The sequence below is a fragment of the Diabrotica virgifera genome, chromosome 8 (genome assembly GCF_917563875.1).
Source record: "Diabrotica virgifera virgifera chromosome 8, PGI_DIABVI_V3a".
Classification (NCBI taxonomy): Eukaryota; Metazoa; Arthropoda; class Insecta; order Coleoptera; family Chrysomelidae; genus Diabrotica; species Diabrotica virgifera.
Window position 1 is genome coordinate 228,500,249 of NC_065450.1, and position 24,036 is coordinate 228,524,284.

Consider the following 24,036-nt stretch of genomic DNA (forward strand, 5'->3'; position numbering starts at 1 on the left):
AGTAACACTCAAATATAAAAAAGTTATATGGATAAAACGAAACTTGCCAGCAAGCAGTTCTAAGCATTCAGGAATCATTTAAAAAGAAATTTAAATGTACGACCCTATTTTGATTATAATCGCGTCCTGTATTAAGTTACTTTTATGTGGCACTCATTGTATTATTAATTTTCTTATCTTAATTGGCAACTAACATGTCAATCTCGACAAAAAAGTATATCTGTTACAGTTCAAGTTGATTCTCAGTTAGAGTTGACTCCAACTAGTTGGAGTCAACTCCAACTGAAACGAGCAGTAAAAGTTGATTTTAAAAATTTAAATCAACTTTTACTAGTTGGAGTTGACTCTTCCTGGATCGATTCAGTAAATGTTGATTATATACGAGAATCTCAAGTGCATTTTTGATGAGTGTGCGTTTCTTTGTTTTGACCGTTTCAACTACTTATTAGTATAGTCTGTAACGTCGCCTCCGTTAGGTAAATTATTCTGATTCGATTTTTTGCACAAACTTACTCAAAGAAATACATTCGTATAACAATCCTTATAACAAATACACAGGGTGTCACGCGGTACCGCGGTCGAAAAATTGTTTAACCAATTTTTGTTAACCAAATTCACAAAAATAATTTTTATCTACTCTATCTCATATTATGTAAAGCAGCGGTTCTCAATCTGTGGTACATATCATTATTTGCGGTGGTACACAAAACACACAAAAACTTAAAATAATAGTACATAGTAAGTCTTGATTATACAATCTAAAAATATAGAAATATAATAAAAGAAACTTTAGATGGTACATGACTCAAAAAGATTGAGAGCCGCTGATGTAAAGGTTTTATTGTGTGAAAATTGTAAATACAGATAGCAGTACATGAAGGGTTTAAAGTGTGTCTGAAGTAACAATGTATTTTAAATGGGTTTTACTTTTTCGCACTGTTTTTTAGCACACTTTCATATAATTAAACATCCTTAACTTTCGCCTTCGGGAGGAAATCAGACACGCCCTTGCAACGGCAACTGAAATGCTCACAAAACAGCGACCACGGAAGCAAAGATGGATGCCAGAGGAAATATTGGATTTAATGGATGAAAGAAGAAAATGCAAACAGCACAAAGCAATGTACAAAGCATTAAATAGAACTATTAAACAAAAAATAAAAATTGCAAAAGAAAAATGGATAACAGAACAATGTGAAGAAATCGAAAACTTATATAAAAAACATGATGACTTCCATCTGTATAAGAAACTCAAGGAATTCACAGGCACGACATACTCACAAGGACCAAATAATCTAATCAACGCAGAAGGCAAACTGATTTCAAGCCCTGAAGAACAAATAAACATGTGGGAAGACTATATAAAGGAACTCTTCTATGACATCAGAGAACCTCCTACATTAAATACCGAAAACGACGAAGGTCTTCCAATACTGAAGTCCGAACTGGAATATGCTCTACGTCAACTAAAAAACAACAACTCTGTAGGAATAGATGAAATACTACCTGAGCTATTGAAGTTAATCAACGAGGAAAACTTAGATCTTCTTCTTGGACTATTTAATAATGTTTACAATACAGGGACTATCCCTAAAATATGGCTTGAATCAGTCTTCATACCACTGCCTAAAAAGAAGAACGCCAAATTATGCCAGGACTTCCGCCTTATAAGTCTATTAAATAACATTCTGAAGCTTTTCTTGCGTATCATACAGAATAGAATATATTATAAGAAATGTGATGAGGTCACCGGTCAAGAACAATTTGGCTTCAGGAAAGGTATGGGGACACGAGAAGCAATATTCTGTCTTGGCACAAAGATACAAAGATCAGCAAGCAGACCTTTTTATCTGTTTCATAGATTTTGAGAAAGTTTTCGATAGGGTGAAGCACAAGACCTTGATAGAAAGATTGAACGACATCGGAGTCGGCAAAAGAGATTCTAAAATTATAGAGGCTATTTATTGGAATCAGACAGCAATCATAAAGACGGTAATACGTCAAGGCCAATTGAAATACAACGAGGTGTTAGACAGGGTTGTGTGCTATCACCCATAATTTTAACGTCTACTCTGAGGTAATATTTGCGAACTCTTTATCGCACTCTTCAGAAGGAATCAGGATAAACGGTCAGAGAGTAAATAACAGTATTAATGACTGATTCAGACCATAGTCTGCAGATACTGTTGGATAGGGATACTGAGAGTTGAGAAACTCTCAATAACTACTGAGAACGGGTTACTAATCGCGGCAGGTAAAGTAACATTCTTCTTTCAATACAACAAAGAGTTACTTTACTGCCGAAAATGAGGGCAAATAAGTACAATAATGAATGATTTTAGTGACGTTTGGCGATAAACAATGATTTTAAACAAATTCGCAAAAATAATTTTTTCACTTCGTACAAATTTTTTTTAGATCCTTTGGGCCTTTTTTCTCTAAAATTGACTATTGTCGAGTTATTAGCGACTTAAAATTTGAAAAACGCCAAAATAACCATTTTCAAGGTTTAATAACCCGGTTAAAGATAATTATTGTGAAAGTCGAGCGAGCGGCCGTGGAGTAACGGCATAATCGCTGGCCTCATACGCCAGTGCACGTGGGTTCGAGCCCTGCCAAAGACAAACCATTTTCATTTCCAGTAATGACAGGAGCTGTCTCACCGTGCCTCGGAGAGCACGTTAAGCCGTCGGTCCCCCTGGGCTAGTGTACATCGACACTAGTTACTTGAAGCAGGGTTAAAGATGTAATTGGCGCCGGAACTGTCCGAAAGGCAAAAATGCCATACGATGTTATAATATATTATGAAAGTCAGAAACTAAAAAAAATCAAAGATTAAAGCTACCTCTATAAGATCCTGAAGAAAGTTTTGTCATTATTTCATTAATAAGATATTATTTTTAACTATCAACAATGAGCGCTAAGCATGTATTGAGGCGGCTGTCAATGTGAGTGCGAGTGAGATTCACCATTGGACGGCGGAATGGTGCATCTCTTTAGCACTCACCATTGACGGCCGCCTAATACGCACTTAGCGCTCATTGTTAATAATTAAAAATAACAGCTTAGTAATAAAATAGTGACAAAAATTTCTGCTGGATCTTGTAGAGGGGGCTATAAACTTTGGTTTGGTCACTTTCTGACTTTCATAATAATGGATTTTAACCGAGTTATTAAGCCTTGAAAATGGCTATTTTCGCATTTTTCAAATTTTAAATCGCGTATAACTCGACAACAATCAATTTTAGAGAAAAATCACAAAATACCTTTTTTTGCTCAGAATAACCCAAATTATCTAAAAAAAAAATATTCGAAGTGAAAAAATTATTTTTGTTAATTTGTCTAAAGAAAATTGTTTAAACAATTTATCGATCAAGGTACTGCCTGGCACCCAGTAGATTTGTTATAAGGACCTCTTTTTGAGTAAGTTTGTGCAAAAAATTCGAATCGGAGTAATTTACCTAACGGGGGCGACGATACAGCCTAGACTAATTTGAACATATTCAGTAACATTTAATTTCTAGAATCGGCTGTTTGTGTGAATCAGAATCAACATTTACTAAATGGCATTGGGAAGAGTATACTTTTCCTAGTTGGAGTCTACTTTTACTAGTAAATGTTGAATATAAATCTTCATTTTATATTTATAATCAACTTTTACTGAAATCAGCCGTTAGAGTCGACTCCAACTAGTTGGAGTCAACTCCAACTGGATAATCAACTTGAACTGTAACATATCTACTAAATAAATTATTTTTCAAACTCTTTCAAACTAGTTTGACAAACAGTTTGAATTTTCAAACCTGTACGATTGACCAGTTTGACTTGACTTGAATTATTTGTCAGAAGGATTGACTTGAGTTTGACTTGAAATTAAGTCAAACTCAAGTCAAGTTCAAACATTCAAGTCAAACTTGTGCAACTCTACTCCGGGGGTTAAATGTTCATTAACGGTCAAATTTTGAGCCTCGAAGGTAGCTGAAGGTGCCAGTCTTTCAGCTGCAATAAGACTTCGAGAAATGCCCACAGCTTAACCAGTGGCGTAACTAGTCTGACCTGCGCCCCAATGCAAGTATTACTCGTGCGCCCCTATTCCCAGACTTATTCCCCCCCCCCCCTCGCCAACCTCCAACGAAACTAACAAAAGAAATTCTCCGTACTTTCAGGGGATACTATTTCACTACACACGACATTGTACCAGCCATATCCAATCAGCAAAGTCAGGAAAATATGCAGGCTTACTTACTTTCCGTGTCCGAAACACCAACAACTTTAAGTTCTGTATTTCCAATGGTTGGCCACACAGATGGCCCTGTCATTTGCTATAATTAAGTCTTCTTCTGTGCAGGTCTCTCTCATCTCTGTGCATGATAGTAGATGCCGGCTGGTCTGAACCGCGCCACAGTTGCAGGTATCGTCCTCCTGGTATCCCCATATTTTCAGGTTACTAGCACAACGTGAAACGCCGGTTCTTAGTCTGTTTAGCGCTTTCCAAGTCAGATACGGTAAATTGTGTCCAGCAGCCATTTCCTCTGAGGTAGGAAAATGTGTCGCGATAGTTGACGCTTGATCTTTTCAGGAACCTTTTCCGAGATCATAGTTTGGTTGGCTGAGTTTGGTGGTCATATAAGGGGTGTCTTCGGTCCGTCCCCTGCTTTTTTCGTTCTACCTCTGACATGACCTTCCTCCTGATAGGTGGTGGATCAATCCCAGCTATGGGGTATATCTCTTCGATAGGTGTCGGTTTCAGCCAACCCGCTATTATACAAACCGTATCATTTAGAGCCACGTCGACGTTCTTTGGGTGAGCAGAGTTTGCCCATACTGGTGCTCCAAACTCCGCGGCCGAAAAACATATTGCTAAGGCAGAAGTGCGGAGAGTGTGTGGTTGTGCTCCCCATTTTGTATTAGTTAGCTTGCGGATGATATTATTTTTGGCACTTACTTTCTTATTGACATCCTGACAGTGGTATCGGTAAGACAAAATTCTATCCAGACGGACGCCAAGGTATTTTGGCGTTTCGTTGTGTTCCAGCATCTGATCACGCCATTCCACCTCCAGCAGCCTTCGGGCATGCTTGTTTCTGTTTGTTTCTAAGGTGGAAAGCACATACCTGGGCTTCTGTGGGATTGGGTTTCAGATGGTTTTTATCGTAGTTTAGAGCTAAGTCTCCCAGGGGATCTGTCAGTTTCACTTCGACTTCATTGAAAGTTCTTCCCTGAGCTGCCACAGCTGTATCATCAGCGTAACTAAATTGCCTTGTTTGTTTGTGTATGGGTTGGTCGTTGGTATATATGTTGTATAGAATCGGCGCGAGGACACTTCCCTGTGGTAGCCCGTTTTTTGGTCCCTCCACCGACTGTTCTTGGACTGGAGCGTTACGTAGAAGCGTCTATTCTGGAGACATTTCACTAACCTTGTTAGTCGGAAATCCTTTGTAGTTTCGTAGAGTTTTGCGAGTAGCCGTTGATGGTTAACTGTGTCATAGGCGGCAGTTAGGTTTATGAACGCTACTCCTGTTATTTCTTTCCATTCAAAACCATCTTCAATATGTTGGGTGAGATTAAGAATTTGATGCAGCAGCACTTTCCGGGTCTGAATCCTGCTTGTTCTGGAATAATTTTAGTCTCCACATATTCAGCGATCCGGTTCAGTATCATTCTTTCAAATGCCTTGTAAAGGTGACACAAAAGAGAGACAGGTCTAAAACTCTTTGTATCCGCTGGCATACCGCAGAATATACAGAATCGGCCTGGTTTCTTCTTAAGCTTCTTTCATTTGGAATATTCCAGTTGCGGTATTTTATTCATTCCAAGAAACATGCGCAATTCGTTTTGAAAATCTATTATACATATATGCACCATATTTTTAAAAATACCACTATATATGCAAAATTCAAAATCAGAGAAAGATTGTTCAAAGAAATATAACAGTAATTTTAAAGTTAATTATTAAAAAACATTATCATTCAAAAAATTAATTGAAAGTAAAATTAAGAGGCTATCCTAGTGTAAAACTACGAAATTCACATACTTTTTTGTTAATTACTAAAATAAAAAGAACCGTACTAATTGTTTTGAAAATTTTAATTAGAATTTATTATAAGAAGTATATGTAAAATAATTTTCACAAAAAAATTTCGAAAATTAAACGATTTATGCGCCATCTACTTGCACCGTGAAAATAAAAACATAGCTCCACTGCTGCAGTAATTGGGACTAATAGAGATCCTGAAACATGAAATTTCAAAGTTATTATTGAAATATAAGTTATTTTCTATACCATCAACTAGGGCCGACTTGTGGCCGGCCACAGTTTCTCGTCTGTGATGCAACGTCCACGCCACATAAGAACCCACGGTCAATCATCGGAAACTATTTTTGTGGATCCACAGAGTGCCCGGCCACAGTCGCCCGTCTGTTATTGCGCTAACGGAATAAAACACCACGAATTTTTTTTTACATTTTGCTTTTTCGGAAAGCTACAGAGAGTTTTGCTTTAACATATTTTTTTTGCTAAAATATTTCCAGAATATCAGTTTTTTACGCCCCCCTAAGGCCTGCGCCCCAATGCACCGCATTGGTTGCATTGGCGTTAGTTACGCCACTGAGCTTAACCTCTGGGCAAGGCATGGCGTACAATGGGTGTACGTCATGTAGCTGGCGGAAGAGGGTGAATTAATCGTGCAACATTATGGAAGGCAATGATTGAGCTTGGCGTACCCAAGAAACTAACTGCGATAACACAAATGTGTGTAAGTAACTCCTTTGCACAAGTTAGAATAAGGGGAAGAATATCATATGCTTTCTGCGTAAATTCTGGACTGAGACAGGGAGATCCGTTATCCCCATTGTTGTGTAACCTGACCTTATAATATATGTCATGCGAAAATTTTATCCAAAATTCAAACCAGACATACTGCTCGGGGAGCAAAAATCATACTCGCCTTTGCCGATGACGTAGATGTAATAAAAATCAACATTAGAAGTTAATGATATTTTCTCGAGCTTTGAAGAAGCTGTATTAAACATTGGTCTAAAAATAAATGAAGACAAAACAAAATACATGGTCATCTCAAAACAAGAACAACGGCGAATAAGGCAAAACGATCATAACTTCGAAGTGGTTAAAGAATCTAGGAGCAACAATCACAAGTAACAACAAAATAGAGCGAGAACTTGAAACGCGAATAATGGCAGGGAATACATCTTCCTTTGTAATGCAACATCTAATGAAGTCAAAAGTTCTTTCACGAGGTGCAAAAATCCAGATATATAAGACAATAATACGACCAGCAGTCGCGTATGGAAGCGAAACATGGACGCTAACAAAAAGAGAAGTAAATAAATTGCTGGTGTGGGAACGTAAAATCCTTCGAATGATATATGGCTCTTGCAGAGACAGAGTGACAAACGAATGGAGGCGCAGATACAATAACGAGTCTCTATTGGGAATTCGGAAAGGAAAGTCTAGTCAGATATTAAGGGCCAATAGACTCAGATGGGCAGGGCATGTGATACGCAGTGGCAGTAACGACAATCGCCTTATAAACAATGTGTTCTGGGAAAGGCCAGATGGAAGAAGGTATGATTAGATGGAAGGTAAAAAGGTGGGAAGATGCAGTCAAAGAAGATCTGGAGAAAATGGGAGTGAGACAATGGGAATTAGTGGTACAGGACCAACAAACATGAAAGGTACCTAATAGTAAACGCGGCAAAGACTCACGAAGAGTTGTAACGCCATTGATGATGATGATGATGACGGAATAAACCTCAAAATTGGCTTATTCTGCACACTATAGTAGATATGCACAGGTAGACCGCGTTCTCGAGGTAGACCGCATCCTCGGGGTAGACCGCTTACTATAGTCGCACCTAAATAAAATAGTTGCAAAATTTAAAGGGATAGCACAGCTGATTGTTTTATTTCTTTTTAATGTAAATAGTGAATAGTGAGTTACCAAATACAAATTTGACTTCTCAAAGGATTTAACAAACAACTTGATAATTATACCGTAGGTACCTTTTCTTGTAAGGTATTCATGTGCAGGAAGTTTTTATGTAAAAAAATATAAGCCCCAACGATATACAAAACAAAACGAAAGACAGCAGGAATCGAGGGAACACCAGAAACGCCAGAGATTCAGTCTCCATGTACTTAGCGGACAGGGACGGTGTCAGTAGACTAAACACGAAATAATTTTTTTATTACACCAATAATTGTGGCTATATCTCATATAAATATAATACTTAAATTAAACATGCCACAAGAAAACAGTTTCATAAATTTTCGAAATAAATTTTGTTGCACCTCACCTTTTAGTTGTTATACTTCTTCCCGTCACAATCTACCTGATTTAAAAAAGGCCCGATATTTAATATCCTTGATTTTATTGGCGATGCATATACATCATCAATGGCGCTACTGACCTCTCTCTACTGATCACCAATATAAGAATTCATTTAGGAGGGTTGTTCTGCTGTTATCTTGCTAGATCCTGCCATATCTTGCTATTTTCCAGCTATGTGCGCTAGCCTTTGATTATCTGCTACCTGATAGGTTGTAATGGAATCAATAATCATGAAAGAAACAGACATGAAAAAGAGAAGCGTCAAAGAAGCAGCCCTCATCTACTTAATGAAGAAAAATGTGTAGCAAACCCATCAGCAGAATGCAGCAAACTTTGGTAGCTAATACTAAAAGAAGAAGTCAACAACAAGAACATACCAACAATAGCGGAGTAAAGGTAGTCAAAGAACTTACTTATTTTCTTCGTTCCCACTGGAACATATGGCATCTACTGCAGTCTCAATTTTTGCCGTCAAAGTCAAAGAACAAATCATATCATCGAAAATCTCATAGTTTTGATGATTTTTTCACAATACATATTTACAATACGTATTTTCAACGCGTGTATTGCAACACACAATATAAGAGCACACATCTATGTATTTAAAAAACAAACCCGGAACAATAAAACCAGCTTCTAAAATTCTTAAAGAACTAATAGGTAATATAGATTTACAAACTACTACTCCAATCTCATACTCTAACACTCCACCATGGACAATAACACTGCCCACTATAAACAGCAGTCTATCAACATATTATAACAAAACAGAAACTCCTAGTTCCGTCCACACCAAACAGTATGACCCAATCATCTACACAGATGCTTTTAAAGCCGAAAATCAAGTTGGTTCGTCTGTGACTTCCACCAACGAAGTTAAAGCTACCTACCGTCTTCCATATTACTGTAGCATCTACACAGCTGAACTATATGTTGTCATGAAAGCAATTAGTTGTCCAACCAACAGAAGCAAAAACCTTGTAATCTGCACTGTCTCGCTATCCTCCATACTATCCATTAATAATATCTACTCCCAAAACCCAATAATTCAAAATATCCACAACGCATGCCACCAATTAGTAGATAATGGAGCATCCATAAACTACGTCGTAAAAATTTTGGAGTTTTTAATACCCACCCTCCCTTCCTCCGTCGTAAAGCGTCGTTTACAGTTGACCCCCCCCCCCCCCCCTCATACCGACGTCGCAATTGAAACTCATGACCCCTCTTTTTAGAGATTTTTTTTTAAATTCAATGTTATTTCTGGATTTTTTAAAGTTAGCTCTCCAAGTTTATTGACGAATGTATCCAAATCAGTATTACTATGTAGCTCATTAATTTCCGAGTACTTTTTTCTCTCAATTCACTGTACAACTAATAATTAGCTCTAATGGGACAAAAGACAACACTTTCATCGGAGTTCCTATGCTTTCTTAACTGCATCATATAAATCTTAATATTTATTTTGTTTTGATTCCAATGCCATTTCTTTTATTAAGTATAAATAGATACAATGTAATAACTAAATAGAATAGAATATTTTATTTCTATTCATTCTTGTAGAATTGTTTCACACAGAGTATTCAGTAAATAAGTGAACAGTTTAATACTTATTGCTTCCAGACGTTGTTCTGAAAAGAAGCGTTTGTTTAAAGACATAGAACAATGTTTTATTGTTTGTTAGTCTGTATAAAACTGCTAGCAATATTATTAAGGCTGTGAGTGATAAAAACAAAATGAAAAGTATGCGATAAAAATAATATACTAATTTTTTTAAATTCTAAAATAGGATATATTTTTTATATTCGTGAACTTCAAACAACGACGGATGTGCACTCATGGCCCCCTCCCCCCTGTCGTATACCGTCGTAATAAGCAAAGTCCCCCTCCCCCTTTTCAACGACGTAGTTTATGGGTGTTCCTTAAGAACGTATTGGTTAGCATTATTTGGACTCCATCGTACGTGGGTATTACAGGTAACGAAAACGTCGATCAAGCGGCTAAAGAGGCATTCCGTTCTGAGATTCCAATTGGGGGTATACAGAAGAAGAAGAAGAAGAAGCAAATTGTACAATGTACTAACTCAAAATTGTAAGTGAATAAGGGATTTTTCCCTGATTCCGCGACGATGAGCTGACCAAATACCCAAGTAGGTGGAGGCCAATAAACTAAAGAAGAAGAAGAGAGTATACAACTTGGTGTAGATTTACAACATACAGTAAACCAAATGTGCTTGAGAGTCTGGCAAAACCTCTGGAATAGGACAAACTCAAAACTCAATAATTGTCAACACAGAATACCTGCGCCACCATTGCTGTGGCCTATAAGATCTAGGCCAAGTATGTCATTTTTTAAGAGAAATGCGTAACCTAAAAAATCTTGGTTTTTAGAATAATCTTTTTTGAGAACGATATATTAATAATTATGGCTCAATCCCATATAAACGTAATACTAAACATTTTTAATAGGCCACTGCATATTGGGCTGCCCCCTAAATCACCCCCTAAACCGTGCCTGTCCTCTGACTTATTTTAGGTTCTCTAAGCTGAGCTAGTGCTCCCACCATCGCTCTCTCGCGTGACGTGTACTCACATCGCATCCATCCAGAATCCAGAGACAGAATAAATTGACAAATGCATAACACTAGCACCCTTTAATGAGCAAACATATGTGCGTACAATTCATTACGATCAAAATGTGAATCACGGCAAATTGTTTTTGGTGCGGCAGAATACTTCTTTGCGTTTATGGATAATATCCTTGTGATTTCTGGCAAGGAATAGTAAACATTTTTTTCGTTATTTCCGTCCTAGAACTATTTTTTCCACAGTGTTAGCTATTTTCTTGGTTGTAGTGAGAACAAGGTAAGATTTTCTTATATTATAACACTTTTATTTTCATTATCTTTACAGTGAAATAACTTTTGGATTAATTTAGGCACGTGTTGCGGAAAAAAAAGTTTTTTGCTTTGGACATGTATTGTGGAAATTGTGCCAAATCGTAAAAAACCGTGTTCCCGGAAATAACTCAGGTTTGTAGGTTATCTGGTACAAATTTTCGACAGTTTTCTTTATGAGTTCACTTTTGTTTTAGTTCTATTTTTCCGGAAAACTTCATTTATTATTTAAATAATGATTTCAGCTGCTCTTAATTTGTTGTAAAAGTGGTCCGCGCTCAATTTCAATTGCTATAAATATAATAATCTACATAAGTGTTAACTATTTTTATTTTTAGTCCTACTCAAAGGTTTGTGTATAAGCATTTCGAAATTTTTGTAGCTGCTAAAATATGACAAACGCGGTCTTTATTTCACCATCGATGTGGGTTTAGCAATTACAGTCAGGGCTGCTTTATCCATTAGGCAATATAGTCAGTTGCCTAGGGCGGCAAATTATGAGAGGGCGGCAAAAATACTGTACAAAAAATATTTGTATATAAAAATTGAAATCGAATAACATTTAAGTACATGGTACATCCATCAATGGAATATAAGTGGGCATTCATTTCTAGAAAACAAATAGCATTTTCTTAACACTATTCATTCAAAAAAGACAGAAGTTGTAAATTTAGGGATTGTTGGGCTGTCGACAGCACTGCAAAGGCGGCGGCGGGCGCACTGTTCTATAATTTTTTTAAACTCAATACTTTTGGGTTATTTGTGGTTGAAAATTTGCCATTTTCATTGAAAAATGTCGCCTTTTCGTACGGTTTTTTGCGAATACCTTAAAAATTATGCATCTAACGAAAAAAACTATATAAAACATTTTTGTAGCTTATGAAAAATCAAAGAGATTCGTTCCTTAATAAGTCTTCTAGTGATAACATAAAAGAGATATGGTAGGTGGAAAGACATTTTTTTTGTGCATGCTCAAATCGGTGTGTTCAACTTAATAACAGAGAAATGGTCGATTTTAAGGGTATAATGCTATCAATATATTTTGTAAGTACTGCCTTAAAAGACCTTTAAAATGACCACAATGTTAAATTTCGATTACATTCAAACTAAGCGAGATATGGTGCAAAAAAGGATGAATAATTTATATTAAGATAAAATGCGAAGTATGTATATTTTAACCCCTCATCCACCAGATTTAAATGCATCCTTTTGCTTCTACAATACCTTTTACTATAGTGTTATTACTATGTTCAACAAGTTGGACGGGTTTAAAATGTACGGTTTTTGAAAAAAATAAGATTAAATTACAGAGAGCGCTTTTAAATTTTTTTAAAAATCTTCCTTTTTCTCCATGTAACTCGAAAAGGATAATGAGATACAGTAATGAAACAAAAATAAAATTGTTACCTAAAAGAAAACCTACATTTTTGTAAGGTATTTTTTTACGTATCTCTTATCACTTTCGAATTACATGGAGAAAAAGGAAGATTTTTTAGGAAATTTAAAAATGTGCTCTATAATTTAATCTTATTCTTTTCAAAAACCATTCATTTTAAACCCGTCCAACTTTTTTAATATAGAAATAATACTATAGTAGAAGGTATTGCAGAAGGAAAACGATGCATTTAAATTCTGGTGGATGAGGGGTTAAATATATATTTTTTTCTATATTTATATATACTATTTCTTATTTTATACTCATTTTTCCTTAAAATATATTAGTCATACCTTAGTTTTTTTTGCACCATATCTCGCTTAGTTTGAATGTAACCGACATTTAACAGTTCTCGTTTTAAAGATCTTTTCAAGCGCTACAAAAGTATTCGTAGCATTATACCCCTAAAATCGACCATTTCTCTGTTATTTTAAGTTGAATACACCGATTTGAGCATGCACCAAAAAAATCTTTTTTCACCTACCATCTCTTTTTTATTAAAAGTAGAAGAATTATGAAAAAATGAATCTTTCTGATTTTTCACAAACTACAAAAATGTTTTATAATGTTTTTTTCGTTAGATGCACAATTCTTATGGTATTCCCAAAAAACAGTCTCCGAAAAGTGTCATTTTTCAATGAAAATGGCAAATTTTTAACCACAAATAACTCAAAAAGTATTGAGTTTTCAAAAAAATTTATAAAACAGTTTTTGCTTAGAATTAGGTTCTCTGATCACTTCCGGTGTTAGTTTGATAAAAAACATTCCACCCCCGAGAACGGGTGGGAACCACCCCTAAGTTAAAAGCGCCATAGGATATAGGGTAGACTTTGTTTCTTGAGCTATTCCCTACTTACAGCGAAAATATCAAGTAAATTGATGCAGTAGGATGAAATTCGGAGCCAAATACCGTCATTGACTGCAATAATAGATACCTACATCATTCTTACATGAATGCATTCACTTAAAGGGTCATTTGGATACCACAATAAAATCACCAATCACCAATCACCAATAATTGACATATCTAAATATTTAAAGAAGAGTGGACTGAAAGATATTTTCCCTAATTTTGATATTGCTTTGCGCATTTATTTGTGCCTCCCAGTTGACAACCAACGTGTCCGCTGAAATGTCATTTTCGAAGATGTCAAGAATTGAAAATAGTCATGAAAATAATTTTCGATCAAGTATGACGAATCAACTTCTTAACAATTTGTCGATTTCGTCCATAGAAAGTGACGTAACAAAGGCGATAAATTATGACGACATTATAGATGATTTTTCCAAAGAAAAATCAAAAAATAAATCTGATGTGATCAAGCTGGAATGACAATTCTTATTTAAATATTCTTATAAGTATTCTTATTTAAATAAAAATCTGCTAGCAATAATTTTTTTCGCAAAAATGGTACATGCTTGAAGGGCAGCTACTTGAGAATTGCCTAGGGTGTCAATTGACCTAAACGCGGCCTTGATTACAGTAATGATAAAAAATGTATTGTTTAATTCATTGTTTTATTATCCTACTGCCATTATTACTACCATTCTTTTTTTTTCATTGCTCTTTTTATTTGCCCGTTTCACTAACCTAGGACGTCCTCTTTTCTTCCTTCTGTTGTTTCCGTTCCCAAGTTCTTAGTTCCAACCAGAGTAACAATAATTCATTAGCCTTCGAGCCAAGCAGGCTCATGATTTGGTTTATCATATTCTTCCATTCCTGTTTGTTCTTCCTTTTCCTTTCCGATTGCTTACACTCAAATTGAGATACCTCAGATCAATGGATAAGATTATTTCGTCGTATATAATGTTCTTCGGTATATCTTAATAACATCTATCATCTACCTATCTAATTAGCCTTCTTTGATCCATCTTTAGACATAGGTCTTCCCAATCCTTTACCATTCTTCTCTGGCTGTCGCTACAGTTATCCACCTAGAGCCCATGTGCTTCTTGATATCATCTGCCCATCTCATTTAGGGGCCTCCTCTGCAGAGGTATAACCAGGATGATTCTAAGGGGGGAGTTACATCTACTTGAAGGTCTCTGGGGGGTATGGAATAATAATGGTGTTAAGCGTATAGAGCTCAAAGTACATCCAAAAGTGGGGAGGGGGTTATAACCACCAAAACAACCCCCTGGTTACGCCTATGCTCCTCTGCTTCGTTTATGTTCCCACGGTCTCCAATTTATAAGAATTTTGTTCCATCGGTCTTCTTTTTGTTTTATATTGTGTGCGGCAAATCTCCATTTCAATTTTACAACTTCTTGTCTTTATCTAACATCCCTAACTTTGGTTTTCTCTATTATCCACTCGTTTCTCTTTTTATCCATTAGTATTATGTGCAACATTTGCCTTTACATTGCTCTTTGCGTTTTTATGATTTTGTCCATGTTTGCTTTTGTAAACTTCCACGTTTGGGAACCATAAGTGGAACAGGGAGTACATATTGATTGTATACCTTGGTTTTAAGATGTTGTGGACATCTTTTGTTTTTAAGTATGTAGCTTAGTTTGCCAAATGCCGCCTATGCCAGTCTAACTCGTCTTTTGATCTCTGCTGTTTGGTTTTCCTTGTTAAGTTTTATAATTTGACCCAGATATATATAATCGTGAACTTGTTCTATTTCATCTTGTCCGATCCTCATTGTGATGTCCTCATCTGTATTTGTTATGATTTTGGTCTTGCTGTAATTCATATTAAGGCCTGACTTTCCAGCTTCTATGTTCAGTGCTTTCATCATTTCAAACAATTCTTCTTTTTTATCGGTTATCAATACGATGTCATCAGAGTACCTTAGATTGTTCAAACGTTGTCCACAATTTTTTATACTTTTTTCTTCCCATTCTAATCTTTTAAAAATATCTTCCAGAGCCTGACTGAAAAGTTTCGGTGATATTGTGTCACCCTGTCTCACGACTATTTATTTGTATTGATTGTGTTGCTTCATATAATTTAATTGTCGTTTTGGCTTCCTTATAATATTGTAAGGTCTGTATATATGTGGTCAATTCTGCTGTTAATCAAATAATTTTTCACTGCCCAACGTTCGACACTGTCCAAAGCCTTTTAGAATAGAATAGAAATATGCATTATTTTATTGTCATGAAAAATTTAACAACTAAAATTATACAAATCGTCAATATAAATAAAACATAATAAAGTGATTTCACAGTAAAAATCAGTAACAATCTATAGGGCTTTTCATCGATTGTCATTTGTTTCGAGCTTCTGTCATGTGTCACATAATATTAATATATCTACGTCATACGTCTTTGGTTTGTATAATTGGCAACACCAATAACGTATGACGTAAGATATATTAATATTATGTGACACATGACAGAAGCTCGAAACAAATGACTGTGAATGAAAAGCCCTATTGCAAAATTTAAAAAAATTTGCAAATTGCGTAATCTACCTTAAGAAATTTAATAAGTTGTGCTGCTGCATATGACACTCAAATATAGATTAAGATTCTACTTATACATAAGAATACTGTAATTTCTTAGTTATTGGTTAAGAAACTCTGTTATTGAATAATATGGTTTTTTATTCAGATAAATAGGCTTTTGTCATTTTGCGGAACTTAGGGAAATATGTTGCAGATTTAAGTTCTAGAGGGAGATGATTGTATAGTTTTTTTGCAGAATAATATAGATTTCTTTACTAACTCACTGGACGGGATCGGTAAATAGATGTCAAAGGTAGAATTTCTGGTGGAATAGTCATGTCTAGGTCTTGCTGGAAAGACATGTAGATGTTTACGAATTAAGCAAACAGTTTCTAAAATATATAAAGAAGGTAGTGTTAGATTCCTGTGATCTTTGAAGTAGCTTCTACAATGTGTTGCTCTTCTGAGGCCAAACAGATATCTTATTGCTCTTTTTTGTAATTTAAAAATAACATCGGATTGGGCAGCTGTACCAGAACCCCAAAAGGCAGACCATATCGAAGATGGGACTCGAACAATCAAAAGTATGTTATTTTGGAAGAGGCTAAATTCATTTCCTTCGAAACAGATCTTATTGCAAAACAAGCTGAGGATAGTTTCTTGCTTAACACATCGATATGAAGGAACCATTTAAGGTTGCTATCTAAAAAAATACCAAGAAACTTTACAGAATCAACGATACTGATCTGGCTGTTATGAAGAGATAAGGGTTGAAGAGTTCCTTTATAGGATAATGCTACTGTTTTATCTACGTTAAAAGAGAGTAAATTAGAATCGGACCAGGATTTTATTGTGAGTAGATCAGAAGTTATAGTAGCATGAAGAGTTGTGATATTTGAGTTGCTCCAAGTGATACTGGTATCGTCAGCAAAAAGAAAAACTTTTCCATCAATTTTTAAACTAGTGATGTCATTAATAAAGATAAGGAAAAGTAGACGACCCAATACTGAACCTTGTGGTACCCCACATACAATATTTTTGAGACTAGAGTCTGTATCATTTGCTTTAACCAGTTGTTTCCTATTATCCAAGTATGTAAGATTGGAACCAGTTCAGAGAAATACCTATTTTCGAAATCTATGAACGCTATGGGCCATTCCACGAACAGACGCCTGTTTTGGATTAATTCGACAACGAATATTTTACTGTGCAACATAAGAAGTACGAAAGTAAATGGCGCTAATAATTATTCCAATAAACAACAATGTAATTTGCAATTTACTTTCGTTCTTCTTATTTTGCACAGTAAAATATTCGTTGTCGAAGTAATCCAAAACAGGCGTATGTTCGTGGAATAGGGTATATGTATAGAGGTATGTGGTATTCAGTTGCTCGTTCTATAAGGATTTTCATACTTAATAAATGGTCACTTGTGCCTAAATCCCTTTCTAAAGCCAGCTTATTCTTTCGACTGATATCCGTCGAATTTTGTCGTCAATCTATTGGTTAAAATTTTTGTTACGAGTTTATACGTTACATTGAGGAGTGTTATAGGACGGTAGTTTTTTTATATCTGCTTTGTCCCCTTTCTTGTGTCCTTCTAGTCGTTTGGGATTCTTTTTTATTTTAATACAGTCGAACCCGCTTAATAGAATACCTCTTATAAGAATATCCCGCTTTAAGGAATAGAAATTTGAGGTTCCGAAACGTTTCTACTAGCCACCAATGATCGGTTATTAGAATATCCCGGTTATAAGAATACTTTTGCTTGTCACGAAGGCTATTCCAATAAGCGGGTTCGACTGTATTATGTTAAAAAGGGAATGGAGAGTATTAATTACCACTTTCTCACCATATTTCAGCATCTCATTTCTTTCATTCTTTTAATGACTTTCAATGTCTTTCAACAGACATGGCATAAAATATAAAATGCCTTCAAATTGATCGAAATGAAAATTCAAAAAATCAGAGAGGGATGACCAAAAATGCATATTTATGACTGATTTTATAGGACATTACAATTTCAAAATCCTTGTACAGTTATATTTCTTGTGTCATTAAGGTTACAGTGCATGTGTTCGGTGTGTTTCCCAGTCAATTATATTGCCAATAAATTGGCATAAAAACAACACACAAACAATAATTACTATTATAGTTTTTGGCGTTCAAATTTCAAAGAGAGAGTAATAACGATACGCATTGGGGTAATTGTTTTAGAAACAGGAAATATCTCATAAAAGCCACATTTGTCTGCAAACTCATTCGAAATCCTTTTTATTGTCGCCGGTTAATTCGCCAGAAAGTAATGTTTCAAGCGAAATAGTTGTTTAAATTAAAATGTAAAAGATACAGATTTTCTTTATTAGTAACACCTTGACGGAAATTGAAACACTACAACGCAAACATGACCATTTTCATATGCACAAAAAGATTAAAGCGGTACATAACACCAGAATCTGGATAGACAGAAAACAATATTTTAATGAACAGTATCAATATTCAAAATAAAGGCCTTAAGCTATCCTTAAAGTAAAGAGAACTGCTAAAGACCTGTGGCGACACGCTTCAATAGGGATGGTCACAAAAAATTAAAAAGTCATTTCAAACATGTAAAACGATTAAGAAACACCCTAGGAATAATTATCCAAAATTTCAACAAAATTGAAAAAGCCTTTCTATAAAAAATCTTTATTAGAAATCTAGCATTATTTTAAATTTCAAGAACGCTTCTCTATTGGCCTGACGTCACTAGTTGCATACCCCAAGCGCTCCATTCTCATAGTGTTATTTACTGTTTACCTGTTTGACGTTTCAGGTCATTTTATTTTGTTCTCTTCTTGTTTTATCAGGGTTAAAGTGGAGTTTTATAGTGAATTTGTTTAATTTAAAGTGGATAGACTGTTTGTAAGGACATATTTTGGGTTTTACAAAAATAAACAAATAAAATGGAAGAAGGGTTTCAGAAAGCCGATTCGTATAAACTACCGACTGTAGTGTAGATGTAACAATGGCGTATGATTTATTGGCATCTTGTAAAAAAATAAATCTACCACAGCTGTACTGAGTGTATATTCCATATAATTTTCCATGTCTTCTTTAAGCTAAAAAAATAAATGCTTAATACTCCACAAAAAAAAAATAGAGAAAGTTGTATGCATGCATTGTACGCATGCATATTGTATACATACATTGGCTGGTTATTACTTTACCTTGATTAGGTGTATTAAAAATATTTTTATTCTTCTTCATGTGCCTTGTCCGTTGTGGACGTTGGCTATCATCATGGCAATTTTAATTTCATTTGAGACGTTTCTGAATAACTCGATCGATTTTTGTCCAAATCATTGGCGTAAGTTTTTAAGTCATGAGTGTCTTTTCTTCCGGGTCCGCGTTTGCTCTCTATTTTACCTTGCGTTATCAGTTGGAGTATACGATATTTATCATGCCTCATGATATGAAAGCAATATTTAAGATTTCGTTTCTTAATTGTAAAAGAGATTTCTTTTTGTTTTCCCATTCAACGCAATACCTGTACGTTGGTGTGGGTCGCCCAGGATATTTTGAGGATACGTGGGTACACCCACATCTCGAATGCCTCTAGCTTTTTCATTAATGTTTCCATTATTGTCCAGGCCTCTGCGCCATATAGCAAGACCGGAAATAATAACATTTTAGCAGCCGCATTTTTAGTGGGAGAGATATTATGTCGCAATGGGTGAAAATATTTCTCATGCTTGTTGTTAAATGTTGCTATGTCCTTTTCAACTCTAGATCTTATTTCGGTTGTTTCGTATTTCGAGTTGACATATACTCAATGTGTAGATTTGCGTGTAAAGATTGAAAATGCTTTGTGGAAATGCTTACAATGAGTGTCCCCGTTTAGGATTTTGTCCTCTTCAGGGTTTGTAGTGAATGTGATTGTGTTGTAAATCGAAGAGAGAAAAATGGTAGTCAAAGCAAACAGTCCGAAAAACGCACTGGGGCAAGTGTGGTGTTCCTGGTGTTCCTGGTTTACCAGGAGAAGAAAGTTTGATGGAGTTGATGTTGGTTCCATTGACATTTACGTGTACTGTCCGTGCTTTGCTCTCGATCTAGCTCCCTAGAAACCATTGTACAACGACAGGCAAGCCTGCGTCCCTCGTCGGTGGTCAGGAGGTTTTGAGCACAGCGTGGACAGTGTGCGTTCGAGTGTTGAAAATAGTTGCGGCTATTTTCTGGGGACGAACAGGTATAATTGTGCAATGAAGTTGGGAAACCGCAAAAAACCAACTTCTCCCTGTTCGGTCGAGTTGACAACTGTTCCAAGGTAAAAAATATTTTTGAACTTGGTTATTATACATTTTCATTTCAACCAATCTTTTCACTAAATTATTAATGATTTTAATATAATATAAAGTCATACCTACATCCACATGTAGTTATTTCAAGGTTTACTTTTACTGTATGTATTATTAGAATCCCGCTTTTAGGAATATCCCAGTTTAAGGAATACAAATTTTAGGTCCCGAAACTTTTCATTTACTCTTTAAGGGGGTAGGTGCAAAATCTTGGTCCAATGCTATTTAAATTCATTCATTTTTTTCGAAAAATGAGAAAACTAATAAGTATTTTTGAAAAATGTAAATGCAGAAAGAATTACATTATTACCAAGGGCCGAAAGTCTCTGGAAAACTTCTATAATGTTTATTTTATTAAGTTAGTTCTTTAAGTTAGTTATTTTAAGTTCTAGCTGCAAAAACCATTTCTTTTTCTGTTTTAAATTGGCTGGAAAGGTAATAAAAATCTTGTCAGAACTGTTTTTTGATGTATTTACACACCCAGGAACAAAACACCACTTATTTGGTTTAATTTTTAATAATTAAATACGTAAAAAACTGCACACATTCAAATACACTGAGTAAATAAGTATACAAAACTAGTCGTTGATCAAAGACGACTGGGAAGAATTTAAAAATTAGTGAACATCCCTATTACTGTTTTGCTAATTTTAATTTTTAATTTTTAATAACTTTTCTCTCAAAACGAAATAATACGTCCCATTTAAAATTCACATTTTTTCCGCTGATAATATACCAAACCATATGCATAAAAGGGCCTGTTCAGTTTTAAGAAACGAAATATATCCCTATTCATGTAAAATGCCTTTTGACCTTTTCAGATCTAATAAATTATCGCCTGTCTGGCCATATGGTAAAACCACATAATCACAAATTAATGTTTGTAGTTTAGTTCAGTCACAGCTTGCAGTCCGGTCGGTCATAACCTCTCGCTCGGCAAAAGAATAACAAGCCCTTATGAGATATAAACAAAGCATGCCTTTTCACCGAAATAAATAAATATATTATTGACAATTGTTTTACGTTTTATTTATTACTTTTATTTTATTTGTTTCCGTGGACAATAACGTTATTACACGCATCCACACACGCCACGGAACAGACCGTTAAACACCAGAAAATGTCTTATCTGGGACATATAGTGAGGAGAAATCGATATAAAATATTACAACGGATGCTTAAAGGCAAAATAGAGAGCCGTAGAGGTGTAGGAAGAAAACAAGTTTCTTGGTTAATAAACATTCATGAATGGACTCAGATATCAAATGCTGGACAATTATTCTGTATTCAGAAGCCTTCGCAACGGTGATCGCAAATGTCTAATAAAGCTATCTTTATTAGAATCTATGGAAATTAATAAATTAAAAAATATATATATCAATCGGTTTTAAAACGTCTTGCGACGTTGTCCGATGCCTAATTTCCATGACACTCTATCATCCCATTGGCCCTCTCTAAGATCTCTTGCGCTTATCGCCTTCGTTACTCCCTCTCTCCAAGATTTCTTGGGTCTTCCTCTCTTTCTGCGGTTTGGTGGTACCCATTGCATAATTATTTTAGGGAGTCTTGAGTTATCCATCCTCTGGACGTGTCCGTACCATATCAGCTGTTTTCTTTCTATGTCTGTTGTTAGAGAGCCGTCAACCCCCATTCGCTGTCTTATGTCATCATTACGTATTCTCTCTCTGCGTGACACTCCTACTGATCTTCTAAAAGCGTCCATTTCTACTGCCTCCAGTTTTCTTCTGTTGTTTTCGGTTATCCGCCAAGTTTCTGCTCCGTACAATAGACTGCTTTTAATAAGAGATTCGTAGATATTGTGTTTTCTTCTTTTTCCTATTTCATGATTCCACAGTACGCTGTTTAGACAACCTATTGTTTTTCTGGATTGTGTTATTCTTCTTTTTATTTCTTCATCATCTTTCCCCGTTGTGTCAAAAACGATTCCTAGATATGTGTAATGGTCGCAGGGCATGATGATTTCATTATTTTCTAATGTGATGTTCGATAGTTCAGTACCTATTGGCAGGTATATTTAATATAAATTAAAAAATACAGATATAATAATTCTTAGGGATGTGTTCTCTCCCCTCTCTCTTATGGACAGGGTACAAAGAGCAAGTGAAAAAAGAGGACTTAACCTCAACATAAATAAAACAAAATGGATCGGCAAAACTCAAAAACCTGCTAGACAATTGAAAAAAAAAAGAATTTGTGTGTACTTTGTACGCACGTAAGAAGTTATGCTTCTATTATATGATTTCTTAAAAATAAATATACTTTAAACAGTTTGTTTTAATTTTTTTAAACACCAAACTAATTTTGTGCTTACCGCTTTCAAAAAAATAAAAAAAGTATAGGATTGCTCCGGACTCGAACTCAAGACCTCTCGATCTCTGGCCGAATTACTATACCAAATACGCTGTCTGTATCGGTTCGGACGTACCTAATGACAATTCACGGTAACAAACAGACTGGAAGGTGAAGTATAATAAATATACAATAAAATGTTTTAATAATACTCGTCTTACTCCTGAGGAAGACAAATCCAAAGACACAAAAATTATAATAAATATATTTACTAAAAACACTATATATTTTTTTCACACCTTTTCTTGCACTGATATATTTATACATAACTTGAAAGATTCAGCAACTAAACGCCATACTGTCTGTGTGCGCATGCGTGCAGTATTATGAAATTTTACTCTCAATAGAAGTATAACTTCAAGAAACAATTAATTCAACACGTTGACTCATATACCTTGGAACACGGAACAGTCGTCAACTCGAAATGGGATCAAGCAACCGAAATACAATCTAGAATTGAAAAGGCCAGAGCAACATTTAACAACATGAGAAATAGGTATATTCACCCATTGCGACATATCTCTCCCACTAAAAATACGGCTGCTAAAATGACATGTATTTCCAGTCTTGCTGAATGGCGCAAAGACCTGGACAATAACAGAAACATTAATGAGGAATCTGGAGACATTTGAAATGTGGGTGTACCAACGAATGCTCAAAGTATCCTGGACGACTCACTCCATCAACGTAGAGGTATTGCGCCGAGGGAAAAACAAAAATAAGAAATCTCTTTCACAATTAAGAAACGGAAACTTGAATACCTCGGTCATATTATGCGACATGATAAATACATAACATACTCCAACTGATAATACAGGGTAAAATAGAGGGCAAACGCAGACCCGGAAGAAGAAGGCACTCATGGCTTCAAAACTTACGCCAATGGTTTGGACTAACATCGATCGAGATATTCAGAAACGCAGAAACAAACCAAATTAAAATTGATATAATGATAGCCAAAGTCCGCAACGGACAAGGCACATGAAGAAGAAGATAATAATAATTGTGAATAACCAACTTGAAACGAACAACTCCTCACTTCTCAATCTATTCAGTTAGAGACTTTAAAGTGTAGACGCCTAGTAGGCCAGGGTAATAAGACAAAAATATACCCTGTTCGTGACACTTCAGCAGCCAGGGTACTGAAGCGTTTTTTCGACAGGTAATACCTATTGAAACAAATAATAACTATTTCCTACGTAGGATCTGGCGGCCATTTTTATTTATAAACAATTAACTGTCAAAAAATGGC

The 24,036-nt window shown here is 35.4% G+C and overlaps 1 protein-coding gene across 1 annotated transcript in view; it reads left to right on the top strand.

The window, feature by feature from the left end:
- Window positions 1-10,936: 10,936 nt before the first annotated feature.
- Window positions 10,937-24,036, top strand: part of LOC114337865 (zinc finger CCHC domain-containing protein 24-like) — a 59,964-nt gene continuing 46,864 nt past the window's right edge. The window contains exon 1 of the mRNA XM_050659759.1: window positions 10,937-11,215. The gene's annotated coding sequence lies outside the window, so the exon portion shown is untranslated. The remainder of the gene's footprint in view (window positions 11,216-24,036) is intronic.